The sequence below is a fragment of the Lithobates pipiens genome, unplaced genomic scaffold, assembly GCF_037356315.1.
Source record: "Lithobates pipiens isolate NorthernLeopardFrog02 unplaced genomic scaffold, aLitPip1_a1.2 Scaffold_25, whole genome shotgun sequence".
Classification (NCBI taxonomy): domain Eukaryota; kingdom Metazoa; phylum Chordata; class Amphibia; order Anura; family Ranidae; genus Lithobates; species Lithobates pipiens.
The window spans coordinates 115,144,200-115,169,135 of record NW_027507787.1 but is presented as its reverse complement, the minus strand read 5'-3'; the positions used below and the strand labels follow the sequence as shown (position 1 = coordinate 115,169,135).

The following is a 24,936-nucleotide window of genomic DNA, read 5'->3' as shown; positions in this document are numbered from 1 at the left end:
CCCAGTGCTCCACTTCCCCAGGACCAGAGGACCGGCTGACTGAGGCCGGAAAATGAGGACGGCTGAAGGTGCAGGTTGCCAGGGACCACTCCATCTCACAGCAAACAGATCCTCTGGAAGGAGCACCGTCCCAATCCAAAATGAGAACAGACTCTGTCTGCTGCTGGCTGTCATGGATATCCTGCTGACATGCAAGGTACCATACCGAGCATCAACAACACACCTTCCCACAGACAGGGACTGCAGACTGGGACATGCGGCACAGGAGAGGCTGAAATGATGGGCACAGCGAGACTGCATTCACGGCACAGTGAGGCTGCATTGATGGACACAGTGAGGCTGCAATTATGGGCACAGCGAGGCTGCAATGGTGGGCACAGCGAGGCTGCATTTGGGCACAGTGAGGCTGCAATGGTGGACACAGTGAGGCTGTATTTGATGGGCACAGTGAGGCTGCAATGATGTGCACAGCGATGCTGCAATGGTGGGCACAGTGAGGCCGCATTCATGGGCACAGTGAGACTGCGTTTCATGAGCACAGTTTATTAATTTTTTTATTTACCTCACATGCTTGGCCAATCACATCGCCTGCAGCGAAGAGAGCAATAATTGGCCACAGGCAAGATGCCTGTGGCCAATTATAGCTCAGGGGGATTTAGTACACGCCCCACACTATATAAGGTCACCAGCGCACCGGCCTTGTGTAGTGTGTTCCGGCGTGCAGGGAAAGAGCAACCTAAGCAGGGACAGTGTGTTCTTTTCTCAGGCATCTGCAGGAGTTAGTGGCTGTTGTGTGCCTCCAGCACAGTACACACCTGTATCTACCCTTTATTGCTGGTGTTCTCTCATAGAAGCATCTGCAGTAGTTAGTGAGTGTTGTGTGCCTACAGCACAACACAGGATACACCTGTATCTGCCCTTTACTTCTGGTGTTCTCTCATACAGTAATCTGCAGTAGTAAGTGGGTGTTGTGTGCCTACAGCACATCACAGTATACAACTGTATCTACCCTTTATTGCCGGTGTTCTCTCATACAGGCATCTGCAGTAGTTAGTGGGTGTTGTGTGCCTACAGCACAGCACAGTATACACCTGTATCTACCCTTTATTGCTGGTGTTCTCTCATACAGGAATCTGCAGTAGTTAGTGGGTGTTGTGCGCCTACAGCACAGAAAACACCTGTATCTACCCTTTATTGCTGGTGTTCTCTCATACAGGCATTTGCAGTAGTTAGTGGTGTTGTGTGCCTCCAGCACAGTATATACCTGTATCTACCCTTTATTGCTGGTGTTCTATCATACAGGCATCTGCAGGAGTTAGTGTGTGTTGTGTGCCTACAGCACAGTATACACCTGTATCTATCTACCCTTTATTGCTGGTGTTCTCTCATACAGGAATCTGCAGTAATTAGTGGGTGTTGTGCGCCTACAGCACAGCATACACCTGTATCTACCCTTTATTGCTGGTGTTCTCTCATACAGGCATCTGCAGTAATTACTGGGTGTTGTGTGTCTACAACACAGCACAGTATACACCTGTATCTACCCTTTATTGCTAGTGTTCTCTCTTACAGGCATCTGAAGTAGTTAGTGGGTGTTGTGTGCCTACAGCACAGCACAGTATACACCCGTATTTACCATTAATTGCTGGTGTTCTCTCATATAGCCATCTGCAGTAGTTAGTGGGTGTTGTGTGCCCACAGCACAGTATACACCTGTATCTATCCTTTATTGCTGGTGTTCTATCATACAGGCATCTGCAGGAGTTAGTGGGTGTTGTGTGCCTACAGCACAGTATACACCTGTATCTACCCTTTATTGCTTGTGTTCTCTCATATAGGCATATGCAGTAGTTAGTGGCTGTTGTGTGTCTACAGCACAGCACAGTATACACCTGTATCTACCCTTTATCGCTGGTGTTCTCTCATATAGGCATCTGCAGTAGTTAGTGGGTGTTGTGCGCCTACAGCACAGCACAATATACACATGTATCTACCCTTTATTGCTGGTGTTCTCTCATATAGGCATCTGCAGTAGTTAGTGGGTGTTGTGTGCCTCCAGCACAGTATATACCTGTATCTACCCTTTATTGCTGGTGTTCTCTCATACAGGCATCTGCAGTAGTTAATAGGTGTTGTGTGCCTACAGCACATCACAGTATATACTTGTATCTACCCTTTATTGCCGTCACGGTACTACTTACAGCGAACCCACAGGCGAACAGGTGACACGGAATCCCCCAGGGCGTGGAATCTAAGAGTCAGCCGGTGTTCTGCCAGGGTCCCTCTCACGAAGGTTTGGACTTAGCTGCGTGCTGACCCCAGGTCACGACCCCGGGTTCACCCTGCTCGCTAGGGAAGTACCAGAAGACACTGTAGACAAGGATGGATGGATGAAGCAAGGAATGCCAGGTAGTGAGTCAAGGTTAGGGCGGGCTGCAGACAACGTAATCAGAACAAGCCATGTCGGTACACAGATCAGTTCACGAGAAGTCAGGTAAAACAGGTTACACAGGGGAGCTTCAGAAACAAACGTTGCTCAAGCAATGGTAGCAAGTTAGGAAGGGATTTAAATAGAGAAGCACATGAGGGGCTGGACAGGAAGTAGCAGGAAGGAAACATATATCAGGCAACAGGTGAAAAGAGTTGACGCCCATAGCTGCAGAGTGCACAGAGCTGAACACCTGTCAGTGGACAACAGATGCCAGCCGACCCACTGTAGTAAAGGTGAGACACAGATCAGCTCCGACACAGACTGCAGAACCTTGCAGTCTGTCAAAGAGTTCAGAAATTAAAGGAAGAGGGTATCGGTTCTTCACGGTGATGGCGTTAAGACCCCTGTAGTCGATGCATGGAGTGAACCATCTTTTTTCACTACAAAGAAGAACCCGGCTCCAGCAGGTGAGTTCGATTTCCTGATGAAACCCTTTTGCAGGTTTTCCCGAATGTATTCAGACATGGCTTGTGTCTCGGGGAAAAATAGAGGGTAGACTCGGCCACGGGAAGGAGAGATCTCAGGTAAAAGCTCAATGGAGCAGTCAAAGTCTCTATGAGGAGGAAGGCGATCGGCGGCCTTTTTGCAGAAAACATCTTGGAAGGATTGATATTGGGTAGGCAACATGGGAGTTGTGGAGGTCTCAGCAAGAGGAATGGAAGGAGGAGGTAGCACCCTGGAAATACACCGTTGTTGGCATGGAGGGCTCCAAGCCAATACTTGTCCAGAATTCCAGTCAAGATGTGGAGAGTGTTTCTGCAACCATGGAAGGCCCAGGATGCACATGTATCTACCCTTTATTGATGGTGTTCTCTCATACAAGCATCTGCAGTAGTTAGTGGGTGTTGTGTGCCTACAGCACAGTATACACCTGTATCTACCCTTTATTGCTGGTGTTCTCTCATACAGGCATCTGCAGTAGTTAGTGGGTGTTGTGTGTCTACAGCACAGCACAGTATACACCTGTATCTACCCTTTATTGCTGGTGTTCTCTCATATAGGCATCTGCAGTAGTTAGTGGGTGTTGTGCGCCTACAGCACAGCACAATATACACCTGTATCTACCCTTTATTGCTAGTGTTCTTTCATACAGGCATCTGCAGTAGTTAGTGGGTGTTGTGTGCTTCCAGCACAGTATATACCTGTATCTACCCTTTATTGCTGGTGTTCTCTCATACAGGCATCTGCAGTAGTTAATGGGTGTTGCGTGCCTACAGCACAGCATACACCTGTATCTACACTTTATTGCTGGTAACAAAAAATTGAGGGAAGGGGGGCCTATACGTGGAACACTCAAACCACGAGTCATCCAAAACATCCCCCAGTGGAGTAAAGGACTGTCTTGATACCCAGGAAGTATAACAAGTATATTTATATTAAAACAATTTTTATTTCGACAAAGAGAATATATATAAAATGTAAAAGCATTTGTTGACACACAGCATAGTTACATCACACAATCGTGTATTATCAATAGTATCCAGGTTGATCGTTTGTTCAACTAGTTTCGCGACTACTTGTCGCTTCTTCAGGAAGATCTTGACACTATCTACAATTGAACATATAGCGTCAACATTAATAATGAAGGTATGCAAACCACATTTCAAAATCCATAAGTACAGTGTATTAATTAATCATAAACATTACAGAGCAAGAAGCTCACTGCTGTGGGATACCGTGTTGCGGGCAAATGTTGGAGCATGGGTGGTCCCTGCCCACTGGGCTTAACCACCCTTGGGGTGGACACGGGAGGTTATTAGATAGAGCCAGCTAGAAAAAAGAGAAAGAAAAGATATAGTAGTAACAACAGTACAACACCGGGGGGGCGTGGTTTGACCTCGGTGGAAGATGGCAGCATAACTTCTCAGCTCCTGCCGACTGAGAGAAACATCAGCCTTTAACGGAGGATTTTTACCCTTGTTTCACTGCACAAATCATGGGAACTTCATCCCGAAGCTCCTTGGCATCCCGCTCGAGGTCTCCCAGGGAAAATACCGGCCGCCTGAGCCAAAACATACCTGATATGTTCCGGAGCCAAGCGGGCAATATGGCTGCGCCACGAGGTACGGCACAAGCTACAGGCCTCTCACACAACGCTCGCCGGAGGATCCCCCCGGCCGAAGATGACATTGTTCTCACTCCCCAGCAACAACCTAGCCTACAGGACCTCCGTTCTGTGGCCACCGACATCAAGGAAACCCTTACGGCGGCCCTCACTGCTGCAATCTCGGACCTGCGAGTGGATATCCAAGCTATCTCGGGCAGAGTGCAGGAAGTGGAAAACGTTTTGGAGACCTATTCTACAGTGATGCGACGTTCCTGTCAGACTATTGATATTCATACCCTGCAATTGAGAGATCTTAATCGCCACATCGAAGACTTGGATAACCGTGGAAGGCGCCACAACCTCCGTATCCGCGGTTTGCCCGAATCCATAGAAGCGGAACACCTGCTATTAGAGGTAACGACCCTATTCAACAATCTATTGGACAGACCTGTCGCCACCCCGATCGGTATGGAGCGGATCCACCGCGCTCTACGCCCCAGGGGGAAGGAAACAGATCCCCCAAGGGATGTTGTATGCTGTATAATAGATTACCAGCTGAAAGAAGCCATCCTAAGAAAAGCCCGGGAAACGGAACCCCTGCTGTACAATGGTGCAAACATTCACCTCTTCCAGGACTTGTCGAACATTACGCTGCAACGACGAAGAGAACTGCGCCCAATTCTGGAAGTTCTACGGGCCAAGGGAATACCCTATCGCTGGAAGTTTCCCTTCGGATTATCCGCCTCGGCACACGGTCGGTCTGCTCTACTTCGTGTCCCGGAGGATCTTCGTCACTTCTGCGAAACCTTGGAAATTCCGATGACGGCGGTACCCGAATGGTATGCGGACTTCCGACCGACCATACTCAGACGAGCCACTCCACGTGATGACACCATGGACACTCAAGATTCCCGCTTTCAGAGGAGACGCTCCCCTTCGGATCCACGAGCCCAACCCTTGGCTTCGGGTCAAACACACGGACCCAGCCCAACGAAAGCACCGCAGTCCAGGAGAGCCCGTCGGGATCGTTGAAGTTCTGCTTTGATTCAACCGAACGGACAGTTAAGTTGCGGGTCAGGTTGCTGTTTTCAAATCTCTTCGGATGTCGATTGGACCCTGCTTATATCCTCTAACTTTCGTGTCTTTTTCTGATGTCCCCCTTATCCCCCCTTTTTTTTTTTCTCTTTCTTTCTTTTTGTGTTGTTGCTGGTTGCTTTCTTCCCTCTAGGTTATTTGAGATTTTTACCCGGTCGCTCCATTGGCTCGTCCGGTCCGCATCATCTAACGAACGGTTGGAAGAAGGACGCTTAATAGGACTCCCCAAAAAAAATTTTTTTTTTTTTTTTTTCCCTCTGCCTCGACCACCTGCTCCCATTTTTGACCTCCTCCCTTATAGCGTATGGGTTTTTTTTTTTTTTTTTTCTAATGTACTCTCTCTCCAGTCGGCCAGCTTAGACCGGTTATTGCTATTATTGTTATTGTTCTAAATTGTTCTAAATTTTTAGCATATCTCCATTGTCTCAAACCGACCCCCACGCAGTGGTCCGATAGTTTTTACCTTTTCACAGCTGTCCTGCTTCTAGTCTTCCACTGCATCGCTTTTGGTAAATATATATTTCTTGTTTCATTTTTGGAATTAGTTTCACGGTCTCCTCAGATTAGCAAACTGGTTCTTGTTAATTTCCAATTTTTCACCCCAGATCTAACCTACGCATGAGCACAAGTAGGGTTTTCTTACTCTTTTTTTTTTTTTCTCTTTTTTTTTCTTTTCTCCAATATCATTTGATTCACCCCCCACCTTTCCCTCCCTTGCCTCCCCCTTTCCTTACCCTAGAGATATACATTAGAAGTTATACCTTCTTACTCTCTCTGCTCTTGTGGGGGACCACTCATAGGCCCTGGGCCTGAAGGCCGCTCGGCTCGCTCTCGTCTCTTCCCTTTTATCCTTACTCCAGTGTACCAATTGACTTAAGCTTGGAAAAAGCCGCATTTCTTTTCTTCCCTCACTAATCAATACCATGTCAAAACCCCACAGTCGGCCCAACAACGGGCTTCTTACTTTAATATCCCTAAATGTTAGAGGTCTCAACATACCAGAAAAACGATCTCAAGTCTTACTTGAATTACATAGATACAAAGCTGATATTGCTTTCCTCCAGGAGACGCATTTTAAGACGGGTTCCGCTCCGAAATTCTCAAACTTCCGCTTCCCTACCTCTTTGCATGCCACTAATCACTATGCCAAGACCAAGGGAGTCTCCATTTTATTTGCAAAACATTGCCCATTCCAAATTCAGGACACTTGTGTAGATGAAGATGCTCGCTACCTTTTTGTTAAAGGCATGCTCCACGGCAAACCTATTACCCTAGCCAATATCTATGCACCTAACCATGGCCAGGTCCCGTTTTTTAATGCGGCTCTTAGGGAACTTCTCACATTTCAGGAGGGCATGCTAATTCTCGGAGGGGACTTTAATGTCCCCCTAAATCCTTCTCTTGACACTTCAAATGGTGCATCCTCCATACCGTATAGAGCACTTAGGTCGATCAAGGACAGATTACACGACCTAGCGTTACACGACTCCTGGAGACTGTTAAATCCCAATGTTAAGGACTATACGTATTATTCAACCCCATGTAATAAGTATTCCAGATTGGACCATATCTTCATTTCACAAGATGATCTTCCATCCCTGCATTCCGCTTCTATCCTCCCCATGTATTTATCTGATCACAACCCAATTTCTCTGACCATAGATATCGCACAGGCCCCCACCAGATCCTCTATTTGGAGGCTTGACCCGTCTTTACTCACAGACGAAACTATTACGGCCACCATATCTAATCGATTAACTTTATTTTTTCAAGAAAACGCTTCTCCAGACATGTCCCCCTTGATGCTTTGGGAAGCCCATAAGTGCACAATACGAGGAGATCTGATTGCTATCTCGGCCAGACGGAAAAAGGAAAGGAAGGCACTCATTTCTAAATTGTCCCAACGCATACAGCTTTTGGAAAGAGCTCACAAACACTCTCAGGCTTTAGCAACACTCCCGGCTTTGCTCCAAGCCCGGAAAGAGCTTTTAGAGGCCCTAAATAGGCAAATACTTCGAAATTATTCCCTCACGCAAAAAACCTTTTATGAATATGGAAATAAGGCTGGAAAACTTCTGGCAAGAGCCCTCAAACGGAAGAAAGCCGCTATGACCATACATTCAATCACTGATCCCCAAGGACGGAAATTGACGGCTAGTGACCACATAGCGCAACAATTTGTGACATATTACTCCCAGTTATATAACCTGCATTCCGCTGATCCTCCCACTAGTGACAGTTCCCGGCTTCAGATGATCAATGACTTTCTTTCCACCTACAGCCCCGACCCTTTGTCGGAATCGGATGCAGCCGACTTGGAAAGACCCTTATCACCCTCAGAATTGGATATGGTGCTTAAGCAACTGAAACCTGGGAAAAGCCCGGGCCCAGATGGGTTAACGTCGGGATATTATAAGACGTTCATTGATCCTCTCAAGCCGCATTTTCTGTCCGCCTTTAATTCCTTAGCGTTTGGCGATACCCCTCCTAGAGACTTGTTGACGGCTCACATAGCCGTGATCCCTAAACCAAATAAGGACGCATCCCTTGTGATGAACTATAGACCAATATCCCTACTAAATGTTGATCTCAAGATTTTCGCAAAGATATTAGCCAACCGTCTCTTGCCTCTCCTGCCCAACCTGGTTTCTTTAGACCAAGTTGGTTTTGTACCAGGCAGAGAGGCAAGAGACAATACGCTCAAAGCTATCAACATTCACCACTGGTTATCGTCCTCCCGTCAACGAGGTTTCTTCCTTTTCCTTGACGCGGAGAAGGCGTTTGACAGGGTGGCCTGGGACTATATGTCAGCAGTTCTCAAGCGGATAGGACTACGGGATCACATGCTTCATTTTATCTTAGCTTTGTACTCGTCCCCAACAGCTAGAATCCGAGTTAATGGCCACCTGTCGGACGCCTTCTCCGTGTCTAATGGAACTCGCCAGGGGTGCCCCCTCTCCCCCTTGATTTTTGTGTTAACCCTGGAACCATTGCTTAATCGACTACGGGCTAACCCTGACATCAAGGGAGTTACAATATCTGATTCTATTTACAAGTTAGCCGCTTTTGCGGATGACATTCTCCTATTTTTGACGGATCCTCATATATCCCTACCTAATGTACTTGCGGACTTCACTACTTTTAACACCCTATCTAATCTTCAAATTAATTTATCCAAATCAGAAGCCCTAAATGTATCTTTAGATCCTGAGACGCTCACATTATGCAAAGCCAATTCCCCCTTTAGATGGGTTAAAGACACCATCACTTATTTAGGAATCAAGCTCCCTACTCACCTATCTAACCTATATGCGCTTAATTATATCCCTCTCATTCGAAACATTCAAAAAGATCTTAATGACTGGTCGTCCGGTATGTTTTCGTGGTTTGGAAGGGCTGCTGTCCTTAAAATGAATATCCTCCCACGCTTGCTATATATTTTTCAAACTATTCCCATCAATGTACCCCAGACTTTTTTTACCTCATATAGAACGGCCATACGTCGATTCATATGGGGCTCTCAACGTCCCAGACTTAGTCTTGATAGGCTGGCCCTACCCAAAATAGCAGGAGGTATAGGCTTACCAGACGTGACTAAGTACCACTGGGCATGCCAGTTGACTCGTATTATTGACTGGAATGTCCATATTCACTCGAAAGCTTGGGTTAATATAGAACAAAAATTTACTGGACTGCCGATAAGTTCATTGCCATGGTTGGCCTCAGCACACATACCTAGTTCGTGTACACATCATCCACTAATCGGTTGCACCCTTCAAATGTTCTGGAAGGCCTGTAAGGGGCACCGTATTTCCCCATTAAATGGTCCCCTAACCCCAATTAGACAGAATCCGGCATTCCCTGCGGGCATGTCAACCTCTTTTTTGTCGGAATTTTGGCCCCATGATGAGATGCAGGCAAGACACTTCTTTTCTGCGGGGTCGTTTTTAGACCGGGCTGATATCCCCTCACGGAATGTTGATCGCGCTTGCCCTATGTGGACTTATTTCCAATTGCGACACTTCTTAAATGATCCCCATAAGCGCAGTGACTTCTCTAGACAACCCACCTTGTTTGAAAATTTGTGCTTGCAAACAGAACAGCAAAGACACTTAATTTCTAATATCTACCCAATGTTGTTTTCGACCCATGATCCTAAATCTAATGTGGCCGTTCGAAGCTGGGAAAGAGATCTCGCTCTTAATCTTTCCCCAGACGAATGGGAAAATATCTACACGCTGATTCATAAAGGTTCTATTAATGTGTCAACCCAAGAGAATGGCTTTAAGATCTTCTCAAAATGGTATAAAACTCCGACCAAATTGAACAAGATCTCCCCGAATATCTCTTCCAAATGCTGGCGTTGCTCGCAGGATACAGGCTCCATGCTACACATATGGTGGTCCTGCCCCAAACTCCAACCCTTCTGGCAAACTGTACACCGACTGACTTCCAAGATCACGACTTACCAGTTAGATTACACTCCTGGGCAAATGTTATTACATCACTCTTCGATCCCCTTTAATCATTATCATCGTTCATTAGCTCTCCACCTAATCAATGCGGCCAAGATGTGTATTCCCACATTTTGGAACTCCACGAAAGTACCAACAATTGCGGATTGGTTCAACCGCATTTCTAGAATTGCGGAAATGGAAGATCTCATACACCAAGCTAAAGACACAGCGTCTAAATTCACGAAGATATGGTCCTGCTGGAACCACTTTAAGTTATCTGATGAATATAAACTTCTACTTTCACAATGAGAGAATGCATCCCCAGCTTTCGATAGCTTAGGGTAATTGCGGTATAGCCCCCCCTACCACCCTCAGGCTGGCTCTGAGGGCAGCTGTCATCCCTTAGCAGTGATACCACATCTGACGTGTACGTGTGTAAGCAGGGCATTTACTTCCTAGTCTGGGTACCCCCTTTGTTTGTATGCATCACTCTTGGATCTCTCCATGTCCCTTCTCTTCCCGCTCCCCTCCGTCTCTCCTGTTTTGTTGTTGGTTGTTTTTTCTTTTTTTTTTCTCTTTCGTCTTTGTTTTAGTTTTTCTGCTGTGTAGCTATATGTGTATTCTCGGGTAGCAATCACAGGGGGGTCGCTAGGGGTCCGTGACTGCACCCCCACACCTCTCCCGGCATAGTAATACGGCATAATTGCTACCAATTAAATCCCCAAGCTCCTGGGTATTAAAGTTTCCAGTCACCTTTATGCTTGACTCATGATGACCCATTGTTAAGTTTGTTACGCATGCCTTAGCACGTACTTTTCCTGTTTTGTTTTGTTCTATCAACACGTATTGTTCAAATTTTCTTTGTGTCGGTTCTTGATCTAGAGGAGATTTTAGGTACACGGGGCAGTTTGTTCATGACCCCTGTCTCCTCTAAAGGTATTTGCCTTAACTTGTAGACATGTGTTTTGTTTCCTTCAATGTTCCTTGATTATTAATCGACTGTGACATCACTGTGATATACTGCTCTGATGTGCTGAACTGTAAGTTTTATGCAACTTTTACAATAAAACTTTTCTTTGAAAAAAAAAAACAGTACAACACCGGCACTTTCGGTCTTAGGTATTCCCATATTATTGTGGCACCAAAGACACTATCTACATACCAGTGTGTTTATCAGCAGTTATCATGATATGATCCACATTGACAATGGCTGCAGGAATCGCAGATGATCACAGGTAATCCCTAAGGGTATAGCTAGATATGATGTCTGTATAGGGTTAATCCCCTCCTCGTATGACTTTATTGCTGGTGTTCTCTCATACAGGCATCTGCAGAAGTTAGTGAGTGTTGTGAGCCTACAGCACAGTATACACCTGTATCTACCCTTTATTGCTGGTGTTCTATCATACAGGCATCTGCAGAAGTTAGTGGGTGTTGTGTGTCTACAGCACAGAACAGTATACACCTGTATCTACCCTTTATTGCTGGTGTTCTCTCATACAGGCATCTGCAGTAGTTAGTGGGTGTTGTGTGCCTCCAGCACAGCACAGTATACACATGTATCTACCCTTTATTACTGGTGTTCTATCAAACAGGCATCTGCAGGAGATAGTGGGTGCTGTGTGCCTACAGCACATGACAGTATACACCTGTATATACCCTTTGTTGCTGGTGTTCTCTCATACAGGCATCTGCGGTAGTTAGTGGGTGTTGTGTGTCTACAACACAGCACAGTATACACCTGTATTTACCATTAATTGCTGGTGTTCTCTCATACAGGCATCTGCAGTAATTAGAGGGTGTTGTTTGCCTCCAGCACAGTATATACCTACATCTATCCTTTATTGCTGATTTTCTCTCATACAGGTATCGGCAGTAGCTAGTGGGTGTTGTGTGCCTACAGCACAGCACAGTATACACCTGTATCTACCCTTTATTGCTGGTGTTCTCTCATACAGGCATCTGCAGTAGTTAGTGGGTGTTGTGTGCTCACAGCACAGTATACACCTGTATCTACCCTTTATTTCTGGTGTTTTTTCATACAGGAATCTGCAGTAGTTAGTGGGTGTTGTGCGCCAACAGCACAGCATACACATGTATCTACGATTTATTGCTGGTTTTCTCTCATACAGGCATCTGCAGTAGTTAGTGGGTGTTGTGTGCTCACAGCACAGTACACACCTGTATCTACCCTTTATTGCTGGTGTTTTTTCATACAGGAATCTGCAGTAGTTAGTGGGTGTTGTGCGCCAACAGCACAGTATACACCTGTATCTACCCTTTATTGCTGGTGTTCTCTCATACAGGCATCTGCAGTAGTTAGCGGGTGTTGTGTGTCTACAGCACAGCACAGTATACACCTGTATCTAACCTTTATTGCTGGTGTTCTCTCATATAGGCATCTGCAGTAGTTAGTGGGTGTTGTGTGCCTACAGCACAGCACAGTATACAACTGTATCTACCCTTTATTGCTGGTGTTCTCTCATACAGGCATCTGCAGTAGTTAATGGGTGTTGTTTGCCTCCAGCACAGCATACACCTACATCTACCCTTTATTGCTGGTGTTCTCTCATATAGGCATCTGCAGTAGTTAGTGGTTGTTGTATGCCTCCAGCACAGTATATACCTGTACCCTTTATTGCTGGTGTTCTCTCATACAGGCATCTGCAGGAGTTAGTGGGTGTTGTGTGCCTGCAGCACAGCACAGCATACAGCTGTATCTACCCTTTATTGCTGGTGTTCTCTCATAAAGGAATCTGCAGTAGTTAGTGGGTGTTGTGAGCCTACAGCACAGCACAGTGTACACCTGTATCTAACCTTTATTGCTGGTGTTCCCTCATACAGGCATCTGCAGTAGTTAGTGGGTGTTGTTTGCCTCCAGCACAGCACAGTATACACCTGTATCTACCCTTTATTGCTGGTGTTCTAATATAAAGGCATCTGCAGGAGTTAGTGGGTGTACTGTGCCTCCAGTACAGCACAGTATACACCTGTATCTACCCTTTAATTGCTGGTGTTCTATAATAAAGGCATGTGCCGTAGTTAGTGGCTGTTATGTGCCTCCAGCACAGTATACACCTGTATCTACCCTTTATTGCTGGTTTTCTCTCATACAGGCATCTGCAGTAGTTAGTGGTGTTGTGTGTCTACAGCCAGTATACACCTGTATCTACCCTTTATTGCTGGTGTTCTCTCATACAGGCATTTGCAGTAGATGGTGGGTGTTGTGTTCCTCCAGCACAGCACAGTATACACATGTATCTACCCTTTATTACTGGTGTTCTTACATACAGGCATCTGCAGGAGTTAGTGGGTGTTGTGTGTCTACAGCACAGCACAGTATAAACCTGTATCTACCCTTTATTACTTGTGTTCTCTCATACAGGCATCTGCAGTAGTTAGTGGGTGTTGTGTGCCTACAACACAGTAAACACCTGTATCTACCCTTTATTGCTGGTGTTCTCTCATACAGGCATCTGCAGTAGTTAGGGGGCGTTGTGTGCCTACAGCACAGCACAGTATACTCATGTATCTACCCTTTATTACTGGTGTTCTCTCATGCAGGAATCTGCAGTAGTTAGTGGGTGTTGTGTGCCTACAGCACAGCACAGTATACTCATGTATCTACCCTTTATTACTGGTGTTCTCTCATACAGGCATCTGCAGTAGTTAGTGGGAGTTGTGTGCCTACAGCACAGCACAGTATACTCATGTATCTACCCTTTATTACTGGTGTTCTATAAAACAGGCATCTACAGGAGTTAGTGGGTGTTGTGTGCCTACAGCACAGCACAGTATACACCTGTATCTACCCTTTATTGCTGGTGTTCTCTCATGCAGGAATCTGCAGTAGTTAGTGGGTGTTGTGTGCCTACAGCACAGCACAGTATACTCATGTATCTACCCTTTATTACTGGTGTTCTCTCATACAGGCATCTGCAGTAGTTAGTGGGCGTTGTGTGCCTACAGCACAGCACAGTATACTCATGTATCTACCCTTTATTACTGGTGTTCTATAAAACAGGCATCTACAGGAGTTAGTGGGTGTTGTGTGCCTACAGCACAGCACAGTATACACCTGTATCTACCCTTTATTGCTGGTGTTCTCTCATGCAGGAATCTGCAGTAGTTAGTGGGTGTTGTGCGCCTACAGCACAGCACAGTATACACCTGTATCTACCCTTTATTGCTGGTGTTCTCTCATGCAGGAATCTGCAGTAGTTAGTGGGTGTTGTGCGCCTACAGCACAGCACAGTATACACCTGTATCTACCCTTTATTGCTGGTGTTCTCTCATACAGGCATCTGCAGTAGTTATTGGGTGTTGTGTTCCTCCAGCACAGTATATACCTGTATCTACCCTTATTGCTTGTGTTCTATCATACAGGCATCTACAGGATTTAGTGAATGTTGTGTGCCTACAGCACAGCACAGTATACACCTGTATCTACCCTTTATTGCTGGTGTTCTCTCATACAGGAATCTGCAGTAGTTAGTGGGTGTTGTGTGCCCACAGCACAGTATATGCCTGTATCTACCCTTTATTGCTGGTTTTCTCTCATACAAGAATCTGCAGTAGTTAGTGGTTGTTGTGCGCCTACAGCACAGCATACACCTGTATCTACCCTTTATTGCTTGTGTTCTATCATATAGGCATCTGCAGGAGTTAGTGGGTGTTGTGTACCTACAGCACAGTATACACCTGTATCTACCCTTTATTGCTGGTGTTCTCTCATACAGGCATCTGCAGTAGTTAGTGGGTGTTGTGTGTCTACAGCATAGCCCAGTAAACACCTGTATCTACCCTTCATTGCTGGTGTTCTCTCATACAGGCATCTGCAGTAGTTAGTGGGCGTTGTGTGCCTACAGCACAGCACAGTATACACCTGTATCTACCCTTTATTGCTGCTGTTCTCTCATGCAGGAATCTGCAGTAGTTAGTGGGTGTTGTGCACCTACAGCACAGCACAGTATACACCTGTAACTACCCTTTATTGCTGGTGTTCTCTCATACAGGCATCTGCAGTAGTTAGTGGGTGTTGTTTGCCTCCAGCACAGTATATACCTGTATCTACCCTTTATTGCTTGTGTTCTATCATACAGGCATCTGCAGGAGTTAGTGGATGTTATGTGCCTACAGCACAGTACAGTATATACCTGTATCCAGGGCCGGACTGGCCTACTGGGATACCGGGAGATCTCCCGGCAGGCCGCCTGCCCTGGGGCCGCTTTGCAGCTGCACTGCTCCTCTCTCCTTTGTATCACAGCGCTGGGTGAGTCTTGTCTTCAGCGGCCGCGCTGTAACACGGTCCTGCCCCCCTAGACCTGCTTGTGTGATAGGCGGAATATTGATTTTATCTACTATCACACAAGCACGTCTAGGGGGGCAGGGCCGTGTTATAGCACGGCCACTGAAGACAAGACTCACCCAGCGCTGTGATACACAGTAAGAGATGCCGCCCTGTGTGCCTGGATAGGAGGAGAAGCAGGACATATAGAGGAGATGAGCTCTCTATATTCCTCCATGCAGCCACTGCTTCTCCTCCTATCCAATCCAACTTCTTTTACTGCCCGCCCAGTTCTCCTAGTGTTCCCTGCTCTCCTCCCTCACCACACTCTCCAGCCCCCCCCCCCACAGTGCCGTCCACCCCCCCACTGTGCTCTCCAGCCCACACCCCAGTGCTCTCCAGCCCCCACAGTGCCGTCCACCACCCCCCCCCCCCACTGTGCTCTCCAGCCCACACCCCAGTGCTCTCCAGCCCCCACAGTGCCGTCCACCACCCCCCCTGTGCTCTCCAGCCCACACCCCAGTGCTCTCCAGCACCCACAGTGCCATCCACCACCCCCCCCCCCCCCCACAGTGCCGTCCACCCCCCCACTGTGCTCTCCAGCCCACACCCCAGTGCTCTCCAGCCCACACAGTGCCATCCACCCCCCCCCACAGTGCCGTCCATCCCCCCACTGTGCTCTCCAGTCCACACCCCAGTGCTCTCCTGCCCACACAGTGCCGTTCACCCCCCCACAGTGCCGTCCATCCCCCCACTGTGCTCTCCAGCCCACACCCCAGTGCTCTCCAGCCCCCACAGTGCTGTCCACCTCCCCACAGTGCTCTCCACCCCCCCACAGTGCTCTCCACCCCCCCCACAGTGCTCTCCAGCCCCCCATGCTCCCCACCCCTGTTCTTTCTGCCCCGGCACTCTCTGCCCCCGTGCTGTCCACCCCTGTTCTTTTTGGCTCCCACCCCTGTGCTCTCCACTCCCCCCTGCATTTTGCCCCCACCCATGTGCTCTCCAACCCGCCAGTCCTCTCCGCCCCCCCATAGTGCTCTCCAGTCCCCCGTGCTTTCCACCCCTGTTCTTTCTGGCCCCCATTGGCGCTCTCAAGCTCCCCCCATTTTTCTCCACTCCTCCCTGCTCTTTGTACCCCGCCAGTGCTCTCCAGCCCTGTGTTTCTTCCCCCCAGTAGTCTCAAGCTCGCCCCAGTGCTCTCAAGCCCCCCCCCGTGCTCTTCACCACCCCACACTCTTAGCCCCCCCCCCCAGTGCTCTCAGCCACCTGTGCGCTCCACCCCTTTTCTTTTTGGCCACTACCATTGCTATCAAGTCCCCCCCAGCACTCTCCGCTCCCCACCCCTGTACTCTCTACTCCTCCTGCATTTTGCCCCCACCCATGTGCTCTCCGTCCTCCATAGTGCTTTCCACTCCTGTTCTTTCTGGCCCCCACTGGTGCTCTCAAGCTCCCCCAATTGCTCGCCACTCCCCCCTGCTCTTTGTACCCCCCAGTGCTCTCCAAGCCTGTTTTTCTGCCCCCCAGTACTCTCAAGCTCCCCCCCAGTGCTCTTCGCTACCCCACACTCTTAGCACCGTCCCAATCCAAAATGAGAACAGACTCTGTCTGCTACTGGCTGTCATGGATATCCCGCTGACATGCAAGGTACCGTACCGAGCATCAACAACACACCTTCCCACAGACAGGGACTGCAGACTGGGACATGCGGCACAGGAGAGGCTGAATTGATGGGCACAACGAGACTGCATTCACGGCACAGTGAGGCTGCATTGATGGACACAGCGAGGCTGCAATGGTGGGCACAGCGAGGCTGCAATGGTGGGCACAGCGAGGCTGCATTTGGGCACAGCGAGGCTGCAATTGTGGACACAGTGAGGCTGCATTTGATGGACACAGTGAGGCTGCAATGATGTGCACAGCGATGCTGCAATGGTGGGCACAGTGAGGCCGCATTCATGGGCACAGTGAGACTGCATTTGATGAGCACAGTGAGGCTGCATTTGATGGGCACAGTGAGGCTGCTTTTGATGGGTACAGGGAGGCTGCATTTGATGGGCACAGGGAGGCTGCATTTGATGGGCACAGTGAGGCTGCATTTGATGTGCACAGTGAGGCTGCATTTGATGTGCACAGTGAGGCTGCATTTGATGTGCACAGTGAGGCTGCATTGATGGGCACAGTGAGGCTGCATTGATGGGCACAGTGAAGCTGCATTGATGGGCACAGTGAAGCTGCATTTGATGGGCACAGTGAGGCTGCATTTGATGGGCACAGTGAGGCTGCATTTGATGGGAACTGGTGAGGCTGCATTAAGCTCTTGTATTGACCATCTTCGGTATTATTTCTGCAGTCTCTGACCATCTCCTGTATCATGTCTGTAGTCTCTGAGGGAGTCTGGAGAGGAGTCAGGATGGGGGTCATGGGAGAAGTCAGACTTGTGTGGACTGTGAAGAGCAGACTATAGGATAAAACCAGAGCCAAACAAGCTGGAGCCGACTGACTGAGCCCTGCACGGTGCACCTAAGAGGTTGTGAGTGACAGCACCACCAGGCCAGTCTGAAGGGGGGTCACTGATGTAAGGGGGGAGTGAATACGATAATGGCACTGATATAAAGGGTTTCCCCCTTACATCAGTAACCCACCCCCCCTTACCTTAGCCTTAGTGTATTCTTTCTGCTGAAGGTGGCCCACCCCCCCCCCCCCCCGGTTCTGAGTTCCTGGGGTCCCCCTTGATGATTGACCACTTTTAACTGGAATTTGCTTTTTATATATATATATATATTATATCCCTATGTGATTTCATATCTGTCTTATCTATATATAATACACTCTTCAAATGTGCTTTAAAATGTATGGTTTTACCTTTTATGAACAAGAAAATAATGACATTATGCTGTTGCGCTGGTATATTAATGCTGTGGGGCTGGTACGAAATTTTTTCTAGGGCTGGATTTTATTCCCAGTCCGGCCCTGCCTTTATCTACCCTTTATTGCTGGTGTTCTCTCATACAGGCATCTGCAGTATTTAGTGGGTGTTGTGTGTCTACAGCACAGCACAGTATACACCTGTATCTACCCTTTATTACTGGTGTTCTCTCATACAGGCATCTGCAGTAGTTAGTGGGTGTTGTGTGCCTACAGCACAGCACAGTATACACCTTTATCTACCCTTTATTGCTGGTGTTCTCTCATACAGGCATCTGCAGTAGTTAGTGGGTGTTGTGTGCCTCCAGCACATGATACACCTGTATCTACCCTTTATTGCTGGTGTTCTCTCATTCAGGCATCTGCAGTAGTTAGTGGGTGTTGTGTGCCTACAGCACATCACAGTAAACACCTGCATCTACCCTTTATTGCTGGTGTTCTCTCATATAGGCATCTGCAGTAGTTAGTGGGTGTTGTGTGTCTCCAGTACAGTATATTCCTGTATCTACCCTTTATTGCTGGTGTTCTCTCATACAGGAATCTGCAGTAGTTAGTGGGTGTTGTGAGCCTACAGCACAGCACAGTATACACCTGTATCTACCCTTGACCAGTGTAGTCTAAAGGTCCTTCCCATTTACCCTGTTATCCATTATACTCCAACCTCCCCCTTTTACCACTTATAATTGAAAGATGAGACCACACCTTAATTTGGAGTAAAATGGCCATAACAGCCTTTATTAACATAACTCAAACACTCCAATCCAATATATATAAATAACCATAAATATAACCATATACAACCATCTGGTATAAAAAACAAATAGAATATAACAACATGTCCAGTCTGGTGATCTCTGACGGTGGCCCATAATTTTACCAAACAACCAACTCACTGCGATGGGCCCCCCACCCCTTTCAGATGACCTCTGATTTACCACCCACCATCAAAGACCACCAGACAAACACCGCCAACATCCTCTTCTGTCCAAACCGCTGTCATGGATTCTCACCACCTGAAAAAGAAGAAACTAACAAGAAAACACCCCGGTAACCCAACATTAGGGAGGGAGGGTGGGAAAACTGTCTCCTCTCTCTGTCTCCTTCTCCGTACAGCACCTTTGCGCCGCCCACTCCACTCTTTTATCCAGCTCCTCCTCCCTCTCCTCTCTCTCTCTTTACTCCTACCCTACTAATCCTTCTCAACTTTAACCCTTACCTATGCTGCCTTATCCAGCACTGTCATGCCCGGCCCTTCTTTACCTTCCTTCCAGTCCAGCCATTCCGGGCCTCCCTTGACCAGTGTAGTCTAAAGGTCCTTCCCATTTACCCTGTTATCCATTATACTCCACCCCCCCCCCCCCTTTTACCACTTATCCTTGAAAGATGAGACCCCACACCCTCAAGGCCTTCTGAATGCCGTCTTGCAACCCCAAGGATCATAGATCAATGCCTACGTCTGAGAGGTGCACCCCATCCCTCCTGAGATACATCCCCACGTTACACTCGAGCCCAAATGACGATCCCGCCATTCCGCACCACAAACCTCCCCACCACTTTATTGACCCTAATACGGGTCTTGTTGATACTTGCGATGGACCTAGCCCACCTCCATACCGTCCTGGCCACAATGTCAGACCAGACTAATATGGTACCTGGGAAAAGGAGCCACAGCCTCTCGAAATCGTACTTAATGTCCGCAATCAGGTCCCGGACCTTCCGGACTGCCAGATCATTCCCACCTGCATGCATCACTAGGACATCCGGGGGCCCGTCTCTACCCGCATACTTAACCACCTCCCCCAAAACTCTCTCCCACTTCATCCCCGGGATCCCCATCCACCTTAACCACTTGCTTACTGGGCACTTAAACCCCCCTCAGTCCCAGACCAATTTTCAGCTTTCAGCGCTGATGCACTTTGAATGACAATTGCGCGGGCATACAACACTGTACCCAAATGAAATTTTTATCATTTTTTTCCCACAAATAGAGCTTTCTTTTGGTGGTATTTAGTTACAGCTCGGAGTTTTATTTTTTGCTAAACAAACAAAAAAAGATGCAAAAAAATAAAATAAATAAATCATGTTTTAATAGTTTGTTATAAAATTTTGCAAACGGGTCATTTTTCTCCTTCATTGAAGTGCGCTGATTAGGCGGCACTGATGGCTGCATTGGTGGGCACTGATGGGCTGCATTGGTGGGCACTGATGGGCTGCATTGGTGGGCACTGATAGGCTGCACTGGTGGGCACTGATAGGCATAGTTAAGGCGGCACTAATAGGCACAGATAAGGCGGCACCGATGGGCACAGATAAGGCGGCACTGATGGGCAAAGATGGGCAAAGATAAGATGGCACGGATGGGTGGCACGGATAAGTGGCACGGATGGGTGGCACGGATGGGCACTGATAGGTACCACAGATAGATGGGACTGATGGGCACTGATAGGTGGCACTGATAGGTGGCTCTGATAGGTGGCACTGCTGGGCACTGATGGGCGGCACTGCTGGGCACTGATGGGCGGCACTGCTGGGCACTGATGGGTGGCACTGGGGTGCAGCACCTTTGAGGCAGATTTTGGGTGGCACTGTGGGTGGCACTGCTGGGTGGCACTGTGGGTGGCACTGTGGGCACTGCTGGGTGGCACTGTGGGCACTGCTGGGTGGCACTGTGGGCACTATGGGCACTGCTGGGTGGCACTGACAGGGGGGCACTTACTTTATTTCAGGATGGCACTGCGGGTGGCAGGTGGGCACTGGCAGGGGGCAGGTGTCCGCTTGAATTGTTGGCCGTGATCGGGACTGATGTCCCGAACACGGCCGCCGGCGATCGGCTTTTTTTTTTTCTCCTCGCGCTGTCAGCGCGAGGAGGAATACTAGCCGATTACCGGCTCCGTTTTATCACATGATCAGCTGTCATTGGCTGACAGCTGATCACGTGATAAGGGGTCGGGATCGACCCCTTACACGGATCGGTGATCAGGCGAGTCTCACGGACTCGCCGATCACAGAGCGCGCCGCGCGCGCCCCTCAGGGGGTGCGCAGGCCGCTCGTAACTGGGACGACGTCAATAGACGTAGTCCCGGCATTCTAGGTCTGCGCTAATGCCATCATTCGGCAATAGCGCGGTACCCAAGTGGTTAAACAAGCTTCCCGCCTAGAAATACCAAGCTGCCTGCCATCAGGTCTTTGGTCTCCTCTCCTGGCCCCCCAACACACGTAGGAGTGCCCTACGATCCAGACGAGGCGAGCCGAACCTCCATCTGAAAAGAAAAACCAAAACATAATTCCAACAGACCGCAAACCACAGCCTGCACCCCTGTAAGATGCACAGCCCTCCACTGAAACTCCCGTTACATTTCACTCTCCTTTTTCCTTTTTTTTTTAAATCACAGTTGAAACGCTTCCCCTAGTCGACGGGCAACTGCGGCCTCACATAGGTATGAAATCGGCGAGATTCCCATCTGCCAATCCTACGTACCGCTGCCTCGTTCAACCCGCAACGGGCAGCTTCCGTAGCTGCCCCAATACGGAAGGAGTGCGACACATACGCCTTACAATCTAAACCCACCTCCCATAAACAACGCCTAAATACCGACACAAACTGGTACCTGGACAGAAAAGACCTATCCTCATGCCGCAGGAAAGGCCCCTCCCCTCCCTGTCTCATGCTCCTGAACTCCCGAACTGCTGCCACCGGGCACACCCTGGATCCTGGGAGTGCATACAGGGAAACCAATGCTCCCTTACCCCGCTGGTCCATCTTAGACCTGAGCAGCCACCTTCCTGGCTGGGCTCACCAACTCCCCTATCCGGAATGCCCCATAAAAGGCCAGGGAAAATGCGGCCGTGAACAGCCGCGCCTCATAGCCCGATGCACAGATATACCCCAGCCAGGCACACACATCACCTGAAGAATGTGACCGGCCTCCTGACATCCTTCTGCATGTGCCCGCTTACGGTACCCCTTCAATGCCTGCTTTACCCAAAAGTCTTTAGTCCAATCCTCCTCCCGCATCAACTTAAATAAGAACGTGAGACCCGCCAGCTTCCATTCAATGGCAGACAGCAACATCCCCCGCTCAATATTCCTGGCCACGAAGTAGAGCACCAGCAAACGGGTCCCTGATCACTTACCCTTGCCTCACACGCCAATCCAGACCACTCCGACCAAACCCTCGAGTAAGCTGACCACGTTGCCGTACTCACCTACTGCCAGATCCATCCTGCGGCGATGCCAATGACAGCCTCCAAATCCACTCCGGACAAGGGACCCCCTCCGCCTCCGCGCCCGGAACCAGCTCCCTGAACCTGTCCCACTGAAAACGAGACAGGGAGTCAGCCAGCGTGTTGTCCACGCCCGGGATATGCACAGCATAAACAAAAACATTTAACTGCAAATACCGAAAAACCAACCAATCAGCCGTATGACCGGATGTGAAGAAGCTGACATGAGGTTCACAACCTGTACAACTCCCTATATTGTCACAACTGATGCGCAATTTCAAATTCCTACACTCCTCCCCCCAGAGCTCCAATGCTAGCACCACTGGAAAAAGCTCCAGCAAAACCAAATTCCCCAGTAAGCCCGCTGCCACCCAGGACTGCGGCCAAGGCTCCGCGCTCCACCTGCCCTTGAAAAATGCACCATACCATGTCGAACCAGCCACATCCGTGACCAGGTCCACATCGAAGTTGCTGACCGGGCCAGCCATCCACATGGCCCTACCATTGTAGGAGGACAAAATTAGTGCCACACCCGTAAGTCCTCCCTATGGTCCCGGCGCAGCTGTACAAAGTGTGTCGGGGCCGTAACCCCAGCCGTAGCTGCCGACAGCCGTCGGCAGAAAATCCTCCCCATGGGAATGATCCTGCAAGTGGAGTTCAGCTTACTCAGGAGCGACTGTAAAGTCCGCAACTGGACCTTACTCCGCCCCTGGATGTCCCTGATCTCCCGCTGCAACTCTTCCAACTTGTTCCTAGGCAGCCGGCATTCCATCGCCCCGGAATCAAACACTAGACCGAGGAAACTGAGCTCCGACGTCGGACCCTCCAATTTTTCCGCCGCCAAGGGGACCCCAAACCTGCCTGCGATGTGCTGCAACGTAGACAGCAGAATCGCACACACAGCGGAGGCAGGTGGGCCCACGCAGAGGAAGTCATCCAAATAATGGATAACCGACTCCAAGCCTGAAACATCCCTCACCACCCACCCCAAAAAAGAGCTAAACGTCTCAAAATAGGCGCACGAAATTGAGCAACCCATAGGCAGACACCTATCCACATAGAATTGACCACGCCAGTGGCACCCCAACAGCCGAAAGCTGTCGGGATGAACCGGGAGCAACCGAAAAGCCGATTCGATATCAGCTTTAGCCATCAGTGCCCCCTTCCATATCACTGCACCCACTGAACTGCCGCATCAAAAGATGTATACGATACCGTGCACACCTCAGGGTCAATGAAATCGTTGACCGAGCCCCCTTTTGGAAAGGACAAGTGACGGATCAGGCGAAATTTTGCCACCTCCTTCTTGGGGACCACCCCCAATGGGGAAACGACCAGGTCAGGCCAAGGCCTATCCCCAAACGGCCCCCCCATCTGCCCCAGGGCCACTTCTTTTCCCAATTTGTCATCCACCACCCCTGAATGCGGCAAAGCCGACTTCAAGTTCTCCACCACCGGCGGCACCGCCGTCAGCGAGCAGGGGAATCCTAAAGCCGTCCCGAAACCCTGCCGCAAGCAACCGAGCTGCTTCCCGCTCCGGATACCTACTTAGAAAAGGAAGCATCCTTGCCAGTATCACCGGCGTCCTCCCTTTTCTGAGCAGAATCTCCGGCCCGCTTCCCTTTCCGGAAACATCTGGACAGCATGTGTGCTCCCCCACAGCCGGAACACTCATGCTTGAACTTGCACGTTCCCCCAAATTTGCAGGCGCCTTCATTGTACTGCCAGCACACCCCCCCATTTCTTTCCGGCTGGCAGTCCCGAGGCTGGCGCACTCCCCCCCCCTGAAGAAACTGAGGCGGGGCCCGCGCCGAGGACATAAGCCTCATCCAGAGGCTGATGTCCTTGTGGTCCCAGCGCAATTCAGGCCGCACCGCCTTGCGCTGCCTGAATTGCTCATCGTACCTGAGCCATGCCACCCCCCCATACACCCTATGGGCCTCCCCGATCGCATCCATATAACAGAATAACGCCGAGCAGTGCTCGGAGTTCTTCTCCCCGATGACGCTCGCCAAAATGGCAAACGCCTGCAGCCAATTAGTAAAAGTGCGCAGAATCAGCCGATACTGCCGCTTTTCCTCATCCTCCTTCTTGGAATCGTCGGGCTTGACCCTATCCAGATTAAACTTCTCCAAAGGGAGCAGTGAGAAAATCTGCCAAAGGTGAGTATGTGGAATCTTCTCCCGCACCTCCAGCTTCAAATGAGCCCCCAGTGGACCCTCGAAACCCACGTAAACCTCACACAGCATGGCGTCGGCCAGCCACACAATGTCGGACTGAGCAGTCACATCCTTAGTCCCCTTTTCTGCCACGGACGCCATTGCCGCCCCTTCCCCGGCTGAACTTGGTGCGGAAGGCGCCACCGTCACCACGCTCCCTGCATCCCCGGCTACCCCCCCTGCACCCCTGC

General features: G+C 49.3%; 1 protein-coding gene across 12 annotated transcripts in view; it reads left to right on the top strand.

Annotated features, from left to right (window-relative positions):
* CUNH10orf71 (chromosome unknown C10orf71 homolog) overlaps positions 1–24,936 on the top strand; it is a 1,142,779-nt gene that overhangs the window by 1,011,634 nt on the left and 106,209 nt on the right. The window lies entirely within an intron of this gene.